The sequence below is a fragment of the Amia ocellicauda genome, chromosome 2, assembly GCF_036373705.1.
Source record: "Amia ocellicauda isolate fAmiCal2 chromosome 2, fAmiCal2.hap1, whole genome shotgun sequence".
Classification (NCBI taxonomy): Eukaryota; Metazoa; Chordata; class Actinopteri; order Amiiformes; family Amiidae; genus Amia; species Amia ocellicauda.
Window position 1 is genome coordinate 35,832,909 of NC_089851.1, and position 16,812 is coordinate 35,849,720.

Here is a 16,812-nt window from a genome sequence, read left to right on the forward strand (position 1 = left end):
TAATCAAGTATATATTCTTGATTATGGTCAGAGACTTAATTTAACCATAACCTCTGAAGAAGTCTGTAAGATTGTAAAACTGGCAATAAGTTACAAAGCTATCCAAAAGGTTATGGGTTTTCGAAAGAATGAGAGGATTGTTAATTATTGTACCAGGTGAAAGTCCGTTAATGAAGCAAGTTGGTTTACTACGAAGGAGCTACAAGGACAAACTCGTAGTTAGGCAATAGTAAGTGATGAATTAATGCTATGCACATAGAAATAGGGAATGTGTGTAACGAACTAAAGCATAAAAGAAAAAGTGTGCCATCAAGTAGTGAGACAATATGAGCTATAAGTTGTTGGCAACTTTGTGATTCTGCAGGTTTTGTACATAAGACACCATTTTTAAATTCTCAGGACCAACTCAGGCTGTTGTAAACCAAATAAAATAATATATTTTCTAGTTATAATTATTGAACTGTTTATGTAAATGCAATGATTATGAATAAAACCTCTTTCTGTAAATCAGGATCTTCAGAAGACTCAATATTTGACTATAGGACCATGTAGCCGTCATCCTCAGAAACTCACCCCAAAGCTGTGCAACCGATATCTGTCAGTTTGTCTTCAGCGGGGAGAACTTTTTGTTATTATGATTAAGAGAAACAGCTCAGCCTTCACAACAGTAGGTGCTGAGAGTAAGTTGCATCAACACTGCATTTTCACCATCATGAGACTTGTAATTATGGTTACAGTCAGTTCAGGTTTTCTTTCTAATCAATCTCAGTTGGAATTCACTTTAAGAGCAAGAGGTGGTTATAGGGTTGCATTTGAGACTGTGTTTAGATTGAGGTGATCGGGTAACAGTTAAAGAAGGGACTGCTGGGAGCCTTACATTCGAATAGCCATACACTTATCTTGAGCTTAGAATCCGAGAGAGGTCTTATTGGTAACAGTTAATTTATTACAATTGTAAACCAGGTTAAAATTAACTTTCATAACTAGGCTTCCTAACTATCAGTGTTTATTTCTGATGTAATTACCCAGCTTTAAAGCTGTAATTAGCATTGTTAATGAATTCCCATTTCCCAGTCGAAGAGATCTGATGTCAAATCACACAGTTGTTAAATCCTTTCTGTTACAAGAACGCTCTTTAAACTGCGGTCAGCTGATGCAGGGCAATGCATTTGTTAGAGTAATTAGTCAGTTAGCGTGCCATTACGTAATTCTAAAACAACTCAAGTTTTTATTTTCAACAAAAAAGGTAATTACCGTTACTGGGGTGTTTGTGTTGTTACTTGAATAGAAGAAGGACAAGGCTGTTCTGTGCCTTTTTTCTGTAGTGTATAAAGAAATAATTGGCAACTTCTCTGAGTCTTGTGAACAATGTGAATAAATGTCATTCTACTGGAAATCTAGTACGATATAAGTGGGAAACAGACTTTAGCATTGGCCTCGCGGCATTGGGAACCATCTGTGAGAAGATTTATCTAACGGTTCAAAATACCTGGTTGTGTTGAACTCTGCAGATTTTTTTAGATATGAATGAACTTAAACTGAGATGTAATGTTTTTTGAAAAAAAGAGAGAAAGTAGATTTTAAATAGAGCAGATGCAAAGCAGATGTTCTGTGGCTATTGGCAAACTTTTCAATTGAGAAACTGCTCAGCTGATGGAACCAGCAGGTTTGATTTCATTTTGGCTTTCAAAGCATAATTCCACTGAATTGTGTTTACTTAATGTAATGAATCTATCATCTACCGTCTCAGTGTGATGGATGTTTTCATTATGTGTTAATTATTCCTGGATCACTATGTATGAAAATTCAATTGGAGAGACAAAAGACAATATTGGCTGGAGTCTCCCTGAAGTTGCAAAGATTAAAGGTAAGAAAGCACAGTGCAACTCAGAGATGCTGTGAAAAGGTTGCGTAGATATATTGTTTATTTGCCAAAGGTCTTACAATATTTTGCTTTATTCATATTTCAGAAGCAAGTTTCTTCATGTTTTTAATAGTAGTTGAAATCAACGCTGATATATTTTGAAAGAGAATGGAAATTAGCCTCACAACAAATTGAAATAATTATGTCAACAGTTACCTCTCAATTTAAAAAAACACTTTTGGCTTGCAATAAATTACATGTTTGAGGTGTTAATTAAATTGTATGCTAACTGTAAACACAATATGAGCATATTTTTCAGTATTCATTGTGTTAGCAAATGACAAACTCATGTTGTAAATTTGTTTTCAACATATTTTGATGCAAACACTTAACACTTATTTTAATGACTGAATTTCAAATTGATGGTGATTACCATGACAAATACATTCGGGGTCCATGACAATTGTCAAAGGGCGAATTGATGGGGACCAATTGTAGTGCTCCCCATAAAATCACCTATGTGAGGAGTGACACACATTGATGAGGGTCCATTTGGAGAAAAACACATTTGTGTACATAAGCTGCATCACAAGTTCCACTCACAATATTAAGATGGCTCTTTCCTAAATTGATAACATATGAATTTAGTTTTTTTTATATATATATACAAGTATGGTCTATTTCTCCTCATAAATCCAAATTCCATAGAAATGTATTTTATGAGGAAGGAAAAAAAAACTAAAAACATCATGAGAAAACTGTCATGACCTTTCAAGGTAAACCCACTTTAGTTTGAAAAATGTACCTTTAAACCAAATAAGATCTCTTAATATCACCCTTCCCTGAATTGCATGAAGGTGATGACTAGATGAAACTCTGGGCACAAGCACACACAGAAAGCATAGGAGCATCTTAAAAGGGTTTAATCTGTAGCGCAACAGAGATCATTTGGAATCAATGATGCATTGATATGAAGCAGAAAGTGAATGAGTTCAGCTGCAAATCAATAATGCTTCTGGACAAGAATGAACTTGACAAGCATCACAATCTCCCCATGAAAAATTGAGCTGTGAGTCAGGAAGGCTGCAAGCAAATGAATGAATTCTGTTAAGAGTTAGCAACCATTCGCCCCCCACACAGCGAGTCAGATTTGTTATCTGTTTTTAATAACATACACCTTATAAAGCCTGAGAGAAAATACCAAAACTGTGTTGATAATTTTTCTGGAATTATACCTATTTGTGTTCACATTTTCACAACTTCAGTGCATTTTTGCCTTCTTCTTTATAAAACATTGCAATTACAAAGACAATCACTTCTAATCCAGTTTCACATTTCTTCATTATGTTTTTCACACATTATGTTTAAAAATTCATGCGAGTGTTTAGGCTTGGTTTGTGTCCATTTAAGTAAACAGACAGTTGTAAGTCTTGACTAAGTGAACATTGGCATAGATTTCTCTTTCTGCCTTCTTTTCCAGATAAAATGTGGCCCCTCATATGGAACCTTGCCCTGGAGGCAGTTAGTGAAATTCTGAAGTGATTTGAGTGTTTCATACGCAAATCCCAAATACGAAAACCTGCCATCCACCAGAACCTGCTCATCCGCAATGAGAGATAACACAAATGAAGTCCTGTCAACCAGAACCACATGCATTATGGACTTTTGACTCATGCAGAGGGCAACACAATCATTAATTTTGATTTTATAATTCTCCTCATTAAGTTCCCTAGGCCAGAGGATAAAATGTGTGTGTGTGTGTGTGCACACAGACACACACAGACACTGTCACACAGACGCACATGCACACACGCACACACGCACACACATTATGGATCTTTGATGGGGATCCCCCAGGTGGTCATTGTTGTGCTCTAATGTCAGGGAGCCAATCACGGTCCCTGTAACTTGCATACTGTGGCACAAAGGATTCTGTACATTTAGTAATGTATTTTTCCAGGGTCTATTAATGAGATGAAAGAGACAGTATGACATCTTGAGCACCTAGGATTCCTCATGTGAATGTGAGGGGCAAAGGAAATCAGAACCCAACTGCGCTTCTCAGGTCCAATAGGTTGTAAAGGATTCTGGGAAAATGACACCCCACACTGAGATCTAATGAAGGCCGCAGTAGGTGACATAAATAGGAGCCAGTGTCACTTCAAACTACTGGGGAGTGCAGTGAGGGAGGGCCTGCCCTATGCACTGCAAAAGGCTGGGCAGCTTCCATTTTGTGGAAAATATGTGAAAGCTAACAAGACTAGCAAACTAAATCACAAGTCAGTCTATTCTCACATTGTGGCCCATACAGAGCTCCTTCCTATGCATGAAAAACTAAACGTGTGCTGAAATGTTATTGAAGCCTCAGTGATTCCTTGGTTTGAACACAATGCTAATATCGCTGTGCATTTGTGCAATGCTAGCTGCTGTAGAGTAATGACATGCATTTGTCTGTGTTTTGAAGTAAGCGTTATGCATCTTTGCAAGTGTGTGTGTGTGTGTGTGTGTGTGTGTGTGTGTGTGTGTGTGTGTGTATTTTACAGCTCTGGAAAAAATTAAAAGACCACTTAACATTGATTTCTGAACTTGGAGTGGTCTGGACTGGATTTTTTCCAGAGCTGTATATCACAGGGTCTGAAATATCCATTCACAGCTTCATACAGTAAAGGTCAATGAGAGCCGTGGGCCTAACCCTCTGTTGAGTGCTATGTTCAAATACAAAAGGCCTAAACCAATCAATCAGGAAAGACTACTGTAACATCTGATTGGGGCTCAAATTTCACAATAATTTCAATGCATATTACCAAGGAATCAAACACTTATAATTTCAACTTTCATCATGCACAATTGATTAATCTGAGTAGGTGTTAAAGAGATTATTTAATTATACTTGAAAGGCTGTGCATGAATTATTAATCACAGCATAAAACTGACAGGTATAACTTATGTAGGGATGCAGCCTGTAGTGATGTGAAGCCCTTTGAGGACTACGATTGTGTAAGCAGAAACGCGTGAAAAACACAATCAATCTCATAAGACTTGTAATAAGGCAGCGCAATGGAAGTTTACATTAAGATGAGTAGAACATTAAAAAGTAATTCTCACTGGGGGAGATAAGTTTGCTATCTATATAGAACAGCAGGACCTGAGTAAATCAAATTACACCTGAACATTATTCAATTAGACTTAAGACACCTGCCATACTGGCAGCCTTCGACTTACAGCCGTTCGACTCCATTTACATCCATGTTCCTGCTTACAGCGCTGGATCCTCGCTCTTACAGCATGACAGTAACTCAAGCAGCACACAAACGTCTCCCTGACCACTTCCTGGGTTTGGTTGTACTAAAACTTTTAATAAAAAGTATCTGGTCCTGGATTGGGCCTCCAAGCTTCAGCCTGAGCCCACCTGTATTGTAATGAACAGATCAGCACTCCGGTCTTTGCCTTATACATCAACCTCATCCTGCTCGCTGATAAAGACACTGCAGCAAAGTAAAATAATATATATTACACCCACACATACATACGTTTATATGTTGCCTTAAAGACAGTTGTGGATTACTTTAATATGATGAATCCATTAATAACTGAGCAAACTGTGAGGTTAATTTGTAGTTAGTGTATAGCTATTTATTTAATAAAATTATAGTTACTTTCACATTCGCTATATATAATATTATAATTCCTTTCATCGATGTTAAATGTTCACTTGTTTGATGTTTTAAGCATTTACAAACATGATCTAATATTACATTTGTTCTATTATTCTATCAGAATCTGTGCCGCAGAAATAATTTCAAAAAATTATCCTATTACTACTGTTTAATCCTAAATTGAGGCCAGTCATATTTCTACATACTTGCAGTTGTGGATACATAAATACTTTTCAGTTGGTGCAGCAATATTAAAATGACAAACCAAAACAATGCTGAAGAGCTAATGAATGTAGGAGATATTTAATAAACCAGCTTTAAACATCTCCCATGAAAGTTCAACTGGTCTTCAAAGCAGTTGAGTATATGGGATTTGTGATTGTTTTACGCATTACTCGTCTATGCAAAAAGTAAAGCGTCATGTTTGGACAGTGCTGCCTTCAGATAGCAATATAAGCTCTAAAAGAAGCTAACAGAGAGACACACAATACAATAAATCCATAAACAAAGATAAAAGACAGAACTGACACAGAGTGCAGTTAAGTACCTGAAATTACTAGCAGACCGTTTGACTTCTGTTACGGTTCAGAATCCCAAACCGAAACTGTGAGTTTTGCAGAACAGGCTATGTTAATAGGTTGCCTTAACCAGCATGATTACAGGGCATGCCAGCAATTTCTCAGAATATGTTAATTTACATATCCATAATTATATTCATAGCCATACGCTGATTATTTCATACACTGTGGATTTCTAAAGAAAAAACTGTCACCAGTCTTTACGTTAACTGCGTTCTTGACATTTAAATTTATGGCACTTACTTCTACAGACATGTTCTGTCCTCATTATGCATTCAGTATGCGGAGACTGAAAGACTGTCACAGTATTACCCTCATACTGTTCTCTTGAAATATTTCTGTAAATGTATCAAAACCTCTTAGGAAATGCTTGTTCCCTGGAAAGAGTGCAAATAGATGTATTCATACGCATGAAGAAGCATTGGGGCATTTTCATTATTTAATCATGTATTTCAAAACTAACAATTTCTGTGTGATACCAGTGTGCGTCTAGCTGAAAATCCTGCTGCACCCCTGTATCTTCTGAGCTCTACATTTCTAAATGCACCAATGAACTGAAGTAAAGCTCTTAAGTATTGTCAGTTGACATTTAACCTACACATAGGTAATCAAGAACCAGATTTCAGAAGCGCTAGTATAGTGGACTTAGTCGCTAAAAGTATTTATAAAGCGTAAATGTGAGTTAACTTTCACAAGGTAATGGATATTTTTTTAATAGAAACTTTTTCAAGCACAGAAGACTTTTCCTTGACCTTATGTTACTCGTTTTGTTGGTAGCAGGCTTAAGGGCCTCCTCAAATGCACCTTTTCTTTTTTTGGAAGCATCCAGGAGCATGTCAAATTGTCAAGAATATGAGCTGCTTGCCAGGTTAAGCAATGGAACAATGCTTCTGGTGACTACTGCTCATCAAAATAAAGGAAAAGTTAGGAAAACAGAAAGACAGAAAGAAAGAGGTAGAAACATTTCAATAGTACAGAAAATGGTATAACCCACATTTATTCCCTCATTGATAAAGGCTTGCTGGTTTTGATTTCTTTGAATGGGTCGTGTTAATTGAAATTCGTCCTAGTGTCACTTTCTAATACCACATTTCGAAACATTAAAAATCAACACATAACTACTTGTTCCGTCTTATATTATTTGTATAAACAAATGAACCCATAAATAAGCAAAACCCCAAAACAACACTAATAAAGATGGTGTCTTCATTTTCCTAATTTACCAGGACAAAACACATCAGCCTTTACCACACAACGGTAAAAAAGGAAATCATTTTCCAATATTCAGCTTGTGGATGTTCGGCACAAAGAAAATCCAAATGTTTATTAAGTTCTGCATTGCAAATCAACCCTACATGACTCACCAAAGCCAAGGAACAATTATGAGCTTAGTAATGAGATGGTTAGCATCTGCTCCTTTCAATTATAGACCAAGCCTCATGTTTTTGGCTCTAAGTTGTACAGGGGCAGTCTCAATAAATATGTGATGTGGGTAGATTAGAAGGCATCACCCTGTCATTTAGAGAGAAAAAGACATTTGCTGTTTATTTTCCTTAACAAAAGTAGTAATCATTCGAAAGAAGCAGTGCAGTTCATATGATAAGGAGAGCCATATTCAATGTATTATTCAGAAAAAAAACAAAGCAGCATTGTTTCTCATTGGAACGATCACTCTGGGAGATGGAATAGATTTAAAATCAATAAAACCTCATTAAATATGGAGATTATCTAGAAACAACATCTGCCATTAGTATACATAAACAAACATAAGACAATGGATTGAGTTTGCAATGGATACGCTTGTATTTTACCAGTATTGAACTTCTGCTCATACACAAGTGATTCTGTATGTTGTGACTCATTATCCAGTTTACATAAAATATCCCCTAACAAGGAGGGATACATAAGGACTTTATACAATCAGTGTGTTGAAGGTCAATAGAAGCCGCTGAAAAATAAAGAAATAAATAATGATATATATACAGACATGAGAAAACTATGCTGTTTGGTCTTAGAAAATCAAAGCTTAGAATATGGAAATGTAACATTTTCTTTCTATTATTTATTAAGCAATACCTGTACTCCAGAACTGCTGTGTGTTATTTATTAACCAAGCAGCTGTTTAGAATAAGGCTGTACCAGATGCATTAGCTGACAGGCTGCTGCTCGATTACTGGCCTCTCACTTGGTAATGCTTCCTGTGGTGGAGAGCCTGGGAGAGGAGCGCAGTGCATCGTGACTGAGAGAGAGAGAGAGTGAGAGACGAGTGAACAAGAAACACAATGGTAAGAGGAACTGTTTATGAACTTGAATACGATTTGGATCATTCAGTATAGTACTATGTACAGAATCAATCACCTTCTTTGCACTGTAACCTGCCTTTGCATTTCCTAAGGCCCCAGCTGACAGCCCCGGCAGTGGACATGTGGACACACAGTCACAACTTGGTGAATGCGGGCTGGGCAGCAGCTGGTTGAACCCAACATCACCCAGACAGTCATGGACAGCGAGATGTTGGCGGCACAGCAACAAAGCACTACGGCACTTAGACAAGAGCTCTGCACTCTTGATTATAAATTGACATAGGCAGTCCCTCCCAGCATAACCGTTCTCACTTAAATGACTGAACAGGATGACATCGAGAGGGATCCTGTGATGTTCAAACGAGTCGCTCAACAGGCTTAGCAAGGCCTGGACGACTTAAAAGCAACATCGTATCCAACCCTAAAAGCCGATATCCTCCGCCGGTTGGGAGAAACCCACCGCGGTCCGGGCACAACGGTATCATAATTGGACCTTTACGACAGCAGAAACCCCTCAACACCAAATGTTGAAGCGTACGCGTCTCACCCTCAAGTGGCTGCAACCAGAGACTGTTGGGACCACCGGCATGATTGACTGGCTAGTGGTGGACTGCTACATCCGTTCCCTACCGTACGACTATATGTGTTCAGTTGGGGGGGCTGTTGCTGTTGCCTGTATATATTGTCTTCGTCCTAATAGATGCGCAATGAGCGAAAACGAGAACTTTTGCATGCAGGTATTAAGTATGAATTTCCAAAAATCGTTGTTTGAATGTTATGACAATATGTCGGACAATGTTGTCAGAAACCTTCCAAGTTTTACCGATCATGAAAAAACTAAACATCCTTGACCTTGTTATGCTGGATAATCTATCAATGGCAACCACATTTTTAGTTCATTTCTTGCGTACAAGGATATCATGTTTGTCTGGGAAGCAGAAATCGGTGAAGAGGTGCTATTTTATTTTAAATACATTAGTGTTAGTCAGAGTGCCTTTTTTTTCCTAGTCCATTTAATGTACTGATGTATGTGGTTCATACATGGATAGTCTTGATACAGTGGGTGACAGTCGGTGATTCCTGTTTATGTAATGTTCTTAATACAACTTAACGTAAAACTTATTTTAGCAAATACGTTGTGTTTATTCATTACTTAAATCTGTTCACATTACATGAGTAACTATAACCTTGGGTCATGCACCCAAAAAATAGAAAATCACAAAGAACAATTAAAACAAAATTGGATATTGTGGTAAATTGTTTTCTAAAATAGGATTCTATTAGGATGAATATGGTAATTATACATTTTATTTTAAGGCTCATTTGATTAAGGACAATACTTATGCTTTGGTCCACAGCTTGGTTTGGTTGTTAAAATGTAATAGGACCTCCTGCTGTTTTGATGGTTATTATGAGCACTCCCTCCAGCAGCTTTTACTTTAATTAATGAACCAAAGTGGTTATAACAAAGAAATAATGAGAGTTCTGGAGTTAGTATTCTCTTCTATGTAGACCTTTACAGGAAAACTGTTCACATCTGACATTTCTTAAAATACTCGCAGTTAGCATAGTAATTTTATTTTTGTAATAAAGGATGGAGCATTATTTAGCATATTAAAATACTTTGAAAATTAAAGTGCTTTGAAAAAATGTAAATTACTGCAATTCTGGGGTTTCATACTGAAAATACTTGTATACAATATCAGAACAGTAATTCATAAACTATTTTGTATAACATTTGAAGCACAGCCAGTCGAACAGCCCCATGCAGTTAAAATGTCACTAAATGTCTGTTAAGCATGCAGACTTCTTTGATAAACTGCCATTTCTATGACTAATAATCACACATTGTGCCAGACTATCAAGATATTTCAATATTAATGAAAAATGTCAATTGTTCAGCCAGACTCTTAAAAAGTGGCTTGGAATAAATGTACCTTTAACACACTAAATGATTAATTATTGTTGGCAGTCAGAGCTGCAGCAATTTATACAGGGCCATGAAAGGAAGAAATACTATCCTGTCCACTCTTCCTACATTGGCAACAAAATAAAGCTTTGGGTGAGTTTTATCAATGAGAATTCCCCCAAAACATTCCCCACTCAAGAGTGGTACTGCAAAATATCATACATATACAAGCTGCAGTGTATTTAGACTATCTGCTGTTTCGTCAGTTGTACATGGGGATACTAATATAGCCGATACATTCAATGAAGGCGAAAAAGGCAGCGCGTTACAATAGAATAGGCTTTGATCTCTTTCAATAAACAACCTGTTTGTTTGTTTTAATTACCTAACCTCCACTGAGACCAGAGCAATGAGATATCGTTGTGTGATGTAGGTAAGGTTGCCAACTGTGATGTACAATAACACGCCAGACCCATTTTGTACAAAACAACAAACATATCATACCAATCTCAAAATGTCCCTATGTCCACAAATCACTATGTTCCTTTCCCTCCCATGAAGATTGTACAAAGTAAACCGCTTACTCTTCTTTTTGGCATCCCATTCTCCAGCCATTGCATTGAGTAGCTAAGTGAATAAATCCTCAGAATCTTTTGTCTGTACTTAATGCAAAGTGCAGTAACAGGCAACGTTAAAGTCTGAATGTGGTGTAGTTGAGTCTACATGGCTGTAGTTTCCATGGGTAACAGGGTTCAGATAAATACCTAAGATACAGGTCCCTTAAGATTGCCCATGGTTATTCATGAAATGCTGTTAGGATTAATTGGGATCTGAGTACAGCTACATAAGCACAGTCCTTTACAACATGAAAAACCAAGCATGTAGGTCTGCTTTTTGAGGCCTTGGTACAGCTACACAAGCGTAGTCCTTGTAACTTAAGAAACAGGCAACAGGTCCACTGTTTGTGTCTAGACTTCAGCTACACAAGGACAGTCCTTGTAAAATTAAATGCTAGCCATTTAAATCCTTCATGATGCAATGTCTTTGAAATACTACCCTACTGTATTAACAACTGCTGCTTAGTTTATTCAGCGTGCAACACGGGCTATTATGAAAAAGACCATTTCAAGTTCCAATATTAAATTACATTGTTTAATTGTGCAACAAAAAAAATACAACCACTATATTTCATTGGATGAACTAGTAAAACTGTTTGTTTAACATAAGTATTGCCAACTATATAACAATTATATTGTAAAGGGAAATGCAACAAAAACCTTAGCTGTAAAAAAAACATTAAAGATTTGTTACGACTTGCTATGGATGTTAAATATAGTACTAATGAATATGTGGATACAATAAACAGTATTATCTTACAGTAGTTCTTAGTTAAGCAAACAAATGAACAAAACGCAAATGACAAACCTGACAAATAACTGCACTAGCAGTGAATGTAGCACTATTTTTTTAAACCACAATTTAAATGTGGATGGCACACTCAAAAACACAGAGCTTTTAGTGAGAGCTATATCATCAATTGCAGAATAGCTCACAATAACAGAAGAGAAAAGAATGACAAATAAATGCATTGCTTTGAGGGATACAGGACCTGTAGGATTAGGGAACTGACAAAAACCAGGACATTTAATGTCAAGGGAAGGCTTAAGAGTGATCCAAGCAAAACAGAACAGGTGGCGACCCTAGATGTAGAAGAAATTGGATTTTAATAATTGTAAGAAGCAGAAAAGGCTTTTGCTGAACTTCATCTATTTTTCATCTCAGCAGGTTCAGGCAAAAATACATTAACCGGACACAGATTCAGCCCTTTATTGTGGCACAGAATTATTGGATCACATTTTTTTTTTAAATAGATTAATTTCTTGAGATCCTCTAGAAGTGAACTTGAACCATGTTCATTTTGATTTTTCAATAGCAGGATCACATGAGAAGCATTATCTTTAGTATTTACACAATATAATTTAGCTTCTGGTACATTTAAAGTATTATGGTGTCTCACGTCTATGTATCTAGCATCTCTGGCAGTATGACCCGTTCTGAATGAAGGAGGAATCCAAGTAATGATGGAATATATGCAGGTAACAGATTTCATTTTACAATTGAGTCTCAAATTGACCGAGAGAATGGGATGCTATTGAATGAATATTAATAAGCACTAACTGCTGTGTTTGAACAACGTGTTTGCTTTCTGTGCAAAGTAACAACGCCAGCATATGTGATAAGGATATGACTTAAATTTGCACATAAGGCCAGTGATGAAGTGATGAATGCAGGGGAGAAGTAGTCCTTAACCTGATACTTATGCCTGGGTAGATGGAAGCTAAGGGCAAGATTGAGGTTGTCCGTCTCCCAAAATTTAATAAACTCCGTTCATAATTATAAACCAAGAGAAATATCCTGCACAGCAGAAACCACAAAATCTGTCAACCATATGCTAGCCATGATGGCCAGACATTAGGGAAATCAATCCTTGTGTAAATTCTTCTGCATGCATTTCACCGTGCTCAGCTTTTCATGTTTCCGGCTTGCTTTGCTTAATCTAAATACTTTCACCTCAGCACAGCAACTGAATGTGCTGCAAAAAGCATCAGGAGATGCTCTCTCGGGGGTTGGAAGAAGGTGGTCTTTTTAATTGTAAATCATGCCTGACTGAATCCGAGCTCTGTTCCAAAATTGTCCTGGCTTCCTACTCCTGCCCCCATTTGTATCTAATGTTCATCAAAACAGACACAGCACATTTAGCTGTACTTAATCTGTACTTAATCTGCTTCTGAAGGCCCTGCTGTCAGAATCAAAGCTGCACCTGAAAACTTCCCACACAGTGTAGTGTCTACGGTCCAAACCCAGGTCAGACATTATGAACAGCTAATGGGGCATTCAAATGCATGCACTATAGGCTTCAATCTCATGCGTTCCTACGCAACCTATGAGCAGATCTACATTTTGAAAATGGCTACCCACTGGGTTCAGTGTTGGTCAAATTCAATTCTCACTGAACATCATTTCTATCTAACACATGCTGATAAATGCGAGCAAACTGAAAAAATGACTACTTTTTCAAATGAGTGCTTTTTTTTTATTGATCTCTCTTCATTGACTAGGAATGTATTCTATTATAGGACTTTTGTATCTGGCACCCATTGTCTGATCTTAACAAACGTAAGGTCAATAAGCAAGTAGTCTAATGTCTACAAACATGAACTCATACGACTCCATGTGTTGACACTAGAATGGCTGCAACAGCCACTAAATCATAAAGACTGCTCAAAACAGTTTTTGATTATTTCAGCTCTAAGTCAAAATTGGAGGTGAGACAAAAACCACATGAGAGATTGTCAAAAAAAAATTACAGTAAAAACGGGTGATATGAGGCTTGATTTGAAGGTAATATGAGATTTATTATAGCCACAGTATTACTTCATACTTCACAAGAAGGCCACTGGTGAGTGAAGCGTTTGGTTTTCTATATAACTAGGACACCATACACACATATAGACTAAATCTGAAGCACTAAAAACATATGAAGGGAAGAATGGCAGTAGCTGTTAAATTGACGCACTGTTATTCTCTGTTACTTGATCTAATTACCCAGCTAAAGCACCATGTTATGATTAGGGCTTTCAGCATTCATTTTCCTGATCACTGCTTGCCTTTAAATCAGCCTCATAATCTTCCTCACAATCAGATGCAGTTAAGATGCATCTGCATTCAAATGAGAAAATAGAGGCAAGAAGCAAGAAAAAAAGGCCAGGGTGAGGATGAGTGATTCATGTGATTGGTTAGCTCCCATATTTGAATAACAAAGGTGGCGAAACAGAAACAGGAGCTCATTCAAGGCATGAAGGTAAAAAGAACCATCTTTGTCTGGTCATTAACAGCTTTTTCTTATTCCTATGCACATCATTTGAAGGGTCTCAAAATGCCATCACGTGACCACAAAGGAATGCTGGAAACCCAAAGCTATGATGTTTTGATGAGCTAAAATGTCCGCTTTGCATTTACTTTGGATCAAATTTATAAATGCTCATCCAATTCTATGTTTATACCCTTCATTGGCACCTGCTTGTGCACAATGAGCATTTTTGTCTCATTAAGATAGCAAGAAATCAGTGCACAAAATGTGTAATGTCCCACAGAAAGAATCACAAACTGTATTCTAGTTATACTTTTGTTTTAGTTGTATCTTTTGCTTTATAGTGTTGAAATCCTAGAATAGTTTAGAAGTACATGAAACAGCTGATCAAACAACATTATGTTCCAGTGGACCTCTATGAAAACACAAATTGCCACCCGTTGTACTGTACATTTTGCATCTGTTAATCCCATGAAACTACTAGCTCTCATAAAACGAAGATTAATTAACATGGCTCAAAGAAGGATATAAAACATTATGATCTCATATCTCACATCATATGAATAGACAATTTGAATACATTGTAGTTAAATCAAATCAGAAACCAGCCAATCACAGATTAGCATTTCCAAAATTCCTGTACCTTGTGTGCATAAATGTCATCCTTTTCATAGAATTATCTGCATTTAAAAATTCTCACTATAAAAGATGCATCTAATCCTTACATGTATGGTTTATATACAAGTTAATAGGTAATCTGGACGCTAGGCTTTGCAGTCCTCTCAACCACACCAAACGAGATTAAGTCACGTATACAATAATAGACAATAAGATTTCACACAACCGAGTAACTTATTAAAAAAACACATTTGAGAAACCAGACAATCACAGAGCAGGGTTTACAAAATATCTTAAAACTCTTGTGTATCAATGTCATCCCATGCATAGAATTGTGTGTACTAAAAAAATCATCAGTTACCAGCAACATTTCAAGACACTTCAGTGCTAGGGATGCAAGTCTCTCAGGATATTTTAATTGTTCCATTACATTTAACTGGCATGCGTGTAAAAGATGTCAGCACAGACACAGGTTGCAAGGCAAAATGACTCCCATTAGCTTCAGCTGAAACAGAGAGCATTTCTCCAGTCACTCTACTTCAAACCCTCTCCATAAACATTGCAGCTCCTTAAAAAGGGTGTTCTGCTGGCCAAATGGACAAGTGATTAATCAGTCAATTAAGTCTCCCAGCTACACCAAAGGAATGACGGCGCTGGGGATTATGGGATATGCATTTATTTTGACCAGCCGTAATTTCTTAAAGTGGCTGGGTGCTCTCTCTGCCACACATGAAAATAACACAGGGTACTATAGGTCAGTTACAGCGGATCCTGAACCAAACCATTTTAGATGGAGACAGAGAGGGTTTATCGTTAAATGTATTAATCAAGGTGGGTTTTGGGGTTTTGCTTGTGAAAGGCTATTTATTTATGTTCCTTTTCATTATGGTTATTTTTGCTTAATATGGCATGGGTTTTTTCTGATTTCTGTACTTGCTTTTGATTTATTGACCAATTACCCCCAAGCTTTAACAATTTCTCCCCCAACTATGGCAGGATGTTCTTAGTGGATAAAATATGTACATTAGCTGTATATAGTGAGCAACATTTTTAATTTTTTTTTACGGCCGTTGCTCTTCTCTCTAGTGTTCAAGTATCTGCATTTTAATTATTTAATTCTTCTGGGAAGTCAAGTTTCGAACAGGCTGACAAACCTTAAACATTTAAAGTGAATCCGAATTCCAGGAAGGTAGACTCAGATATAAATAAGGAAGGTAATTATTGATTTGAATATTCGATTCAACTGAAACTGATTCAGTCAGGAGAAGTGATTTAGTGACTTGTTTGACTGATAGACATGGATGTTGCGTTGGGTGTTGTATGGTTTGGACTTTGGTCTTGTCCCTAGAGGTACCTCTGTCCTAAGAGTACTGCATCAGTCATGGTAGGGTAGCTCTACTACCCCTGAGCCATAAAGGAGGGCAGGAGGAGGCAAAAGCAAATGTACAATAATGACATGGTTGATGACTTACGTTTAAATATCCTTACACTGCTGTCGATTTGAGGTTTTGGTTTATCTGTGATATTGGTTTAACAATAATCAAATGGTGGCTGGAGTTAATGATGTGTCAATTTCTCTAGTAAACTAATCTAAAATGACATGAGTATGCTTGAGTGTTTGTTGTATTTAGGCACTGTTGGTATTGAAGGGAGCTCCTTGCCCGAACCATCATTTTGCTTGATTTTTTATGATGTCTGTCATCAACATGTCATGATTCCTTATATATGCCTTTGTACAAATGTCTTTAAGGATTACTCTTCTAGAGTGACAATGACATAAAAGACAGGCAGCAATACAGTCTAAGAAATAAAGACACAGGATCAGAAAAACCGGTACAGTATATATTAAAATATTTGACTGATAAAGGATTTTAAATGTTAAAAAATGAAATATTGGGTTGGTGAAAACAGTTCTATTAAAACACAGGATCTAGGATACAATGAATGCTAATTAATAATGGTGCCATTCATGAAATGGAAAATACATATGATTATTTTCATAAACCTAGACAC

At 36.9% G+C, this 16,812-nt stretch overlaps 1 protein-coding gene and 1 long non-coding RNA gene across 2 annotated transcripts in view; one reads left to right on the forward strand and one right to left on the reverse strand.

Moving 5' to 3' along the window:
• The window catches only part of vopp1b (VOPP1 WW domain binding protein b), a 92,184-nt gene that overhangs the window by 44,577 nt on the left and 30,795 nt on the right, over positions 1-16,812 (reverse strand). The window lies entirely within an intron of this gene.
• On the forward strand, positions 8,209-9,523 carry LOC136712731 (uncharacterized). The gene is made up of 2 exons (XR_010804879.1): positions 8,209-8,383; positions 8,494-9,523. It is a non-coding gene; the product is annotated as an uncharacterized LOC136712731 (long non-coding RNA).